Below are 3,116 nucleotides of genomic sequence, written 5' to 3' on the forward strand. Positions count from 1 at the left end.
TTTTGTTGTCATTTTTTTTATGTTTATGGGATTGATAATAATTACAATGAAGTGAATAATACATTAGAATAAAATAATGATTTAAATAGAGTTATCTTCTAATTATCCAGGTGTAAGGTCTATGGATTGCATGGAAAGTAACCACAATTGCAGATGTCTGCGCAGCCAGATATAAACCCATATGCTAATGCCAGCATCTGTATGTTGTCATACGGAGGACTCATGACTACTACTTTACATTTTGGTCTACAGTTGCAGCCGTCATTAGGGCCGGTGCTACCATTGGGCAGCTTTAGACGGCTGCCTAGGGGCAGGGGTCACTGGAGGGCACCTCTAAGTCAAAAAAAAAAAGAGAAGATGTCTATTTCAGTCCCCGACAAGTAGGGGTGAGCGGATTCGGTTCTACTCTGTTCCGTTCGGATTTAAAAACCGAATCTTATTGGGTATCAGCTGTCATGAGTTTTGGATAGCCAATAAGATTCGGTTTTTAAAACCGAACGGAAACGAGTAGAACCGAATCCGCTCACCCCTACCGACAAGTTGGTTTAGTGTGTTTGGGAGTGGTTTTATCGAATGCTGACAGGGTTAGTGTATGTGTGTGGAGGATTAATGAGTGATGGCAGAAAGAGCATGTGTGTATGGGGAGGGTAATGGGTACTGACATATATTGGAGCACAGATGTATGGCATAAATATATTGGGGAATGGATGGTAAGCATAAAGTATTGGGGGCACAGCCTGTATGGCATATAACGAATTTGGGGCACATGTATAGCATATGTACTAGGGGCATTGTTTGGCATAATTCATGGCTATGTGGCATTGAATCACTTTCTTGCACAGCTGTGTGGCATATGTATTTGGGGGGTATGTAGTTATGAGACTGAAAGCTGCATTGCCGCCGGTCTCAATACAGACAGTAGAATCCTGGCAAGGGATCTAACATAGGCGTCGAAATACCGACGCCTATGTTAACCCCGACGCCGGCACCTCAACAGGATGCTGGATCGATTGTCCAGCACCGGAGGTAAGAATGAACTAGCGGGGATGGAGGGGTTAGGTTTAGGGACCACCTGGGGGGATTTAGGGTTAGTCACCCCCCCGGGGAGGGTTAGGGTTAGGCTAGGGGAAGGGGGGGGTTAGGTTTAGGCACTAGGGGGGAGGTTAGGGTTAGGCATCCCCGGGAGGGCTAGGTTTTGGGTGCGGGGAGGGGGTTAGGTTTAGGCACTAACGGAGGGAGGTAAGGGTTAGGTACTAAGGGGGGAGGTTAGGGTTAGGCACTCCTAAAGGAGGGTTAGGGTTAGGGGGGAGGTTTAGGGTTACTAAACTTACATTAGCTGTCAGGATCTTCTGCATCGAGCTGCCGGCGTCGGGATTTGAACCGCCGGGCTCATGTCCGGCGGTCAAACAATCCCATTCCATATTGGGGAACAAATGTGTGGCATATTATGTATTGGGGCACAAACATGTGGCATATTATGTATTAGAGGCATTAATGTGTATCATAAGTATGCATTGGGGATGCAGATGTATGGCATATAATGAATTGTGGAACATAACATTATGAATTGGGGCAGGGTTATGAGGCACAGTATGATTTTGGGTCACTACTGTGTGGCATATTAGAAATTAGCATCACTAATAGTTTATGTGGCATAGTATGAATTGGAGGAACCAGGGGCGGTGGGTGCAATTTTGCCTTGGGCGCCCAGACACCTTGCACCGGCCCTGGTCATCATTAGTATTGAGACTTACACCCAGCCCATTATGGGTGCAAAAAATCTGTCTGAAACAGGAGTCTCCTCTCCATCTAAGCTGCTTATAACAATGGCGTGCGGTGAGGTCAGTGACTGGTGAGGTGCTGGCTAGTATCAGAGCAAGATTTATACTAGGGGTGAGCGGGTTCTGAAATCCGAACCCCCCCCGAGCCCCCCCGATCCAAGGCCGATCCGAGTCAGGCTCGACTTTTCCCGCCTGACTCGGATCTGAAATCGAGGCAAAACATCATCATCCCGCCTTCCGGATCTCGCGGGTTTTGGATCCTATATAAGGTACCCGCGTCGGCGCCATTTTCTCACTTGGCTGTGGAGAGTGAAGAGGGAGGGTGGGAGTTAGGGCTGTGTAGTGTAGTGTAGAGTAGTGCAGAGTAGTGTTGTGCTGCGCTGTGCTGCTGTTGTCCATAGGGGCTGTGTCCACTACTTCAAAGTCCATAGGGGCTGGCTGTGTTGTGCTGTGCTGCTGTTGTCCATAGGGGCTGTGTCCACTACTTCAAAGTCCATAGTGGTTGGCTGGACTGTGTTGTGCAGTCAGTTGTCCATAGGGGCTGTGACCACTCCAAAGTCCTGTGCAGTGTCCCAGTCCTAAAGGGGTGCTGTAGTGTTGTCCAGGGGGTGCTCTGTCCGTCAGGGGTGCTCCCCCCAAGTGCTAAAAAAATATTTTTTTTTTCTGTGTTTGTGAATTGTGTGCGCAGTAGCCGCACGTGCATCAACAAAGTAGTGTCAAGCGTGTGCCTGTGTCATAAGTAAAGGGCCGGCTGGCTTGACCGTTAAAGGGTGCTGTAACCCCCAAAGTACACTCCAAACCAAATAAAAAAATATTTTCTGTGTTTGTGAATTGTGTGCGCAGTAGCCGCACGTGCATCAACAAAGTAGTGTCAAGCGTGTGCCTGTGTCATAAGTAAAGGGCCGGCAGGCTTGACCGTTAAAGGGTGCTGTAACCCCCAAAGTACACTCCAAACCAAATAAAAAAATATTTTCTGTGTTTGTGAATTGTGTGCGCAGTAGCCGCACGTGCATCAACAAAGTAGTGTCAAGCGTGCGCCTGTGTCATAAGTAAAGGGCCGGCTGGCTTGACCGTTAAAGGGTGCTGTAACCCCCAAAGTACACTCCAAACCAAATAAAAAAATATTTTCTGTGTTTGTGAATTGTGTGCGCAGTAGCCGCACGTGCATCAACAAAGTAGTGCCAAGCGTGCGCCTGTGTCCCATAAATAAAGGGCCAGATGGATTGACAAGTAAGTAAGTGAGTGGAAATTAAGGTTAATGAGGTTAATAATAGCATAGGAGCAGAAAAACCCACAAATTCTGTGATTTTAGCTGTTTCCCTATTTTATTTTTAT

Source organism: Taudactylus pleione, unplaced genomic scaffold (assembly GCF_031769625.1).
Source record: "Taudactylus pleione unplaced genomic scaffold, aTauple2 ptg000563l, whole genome shotgun sequence".
In the NCBI taxonomy this organism is placed as follows: Eukaryota; Metazoa; Chordata; class Amphibia; order Anura; family Myobatrachidae; genus Taudactylus; species Taudactylus pleione.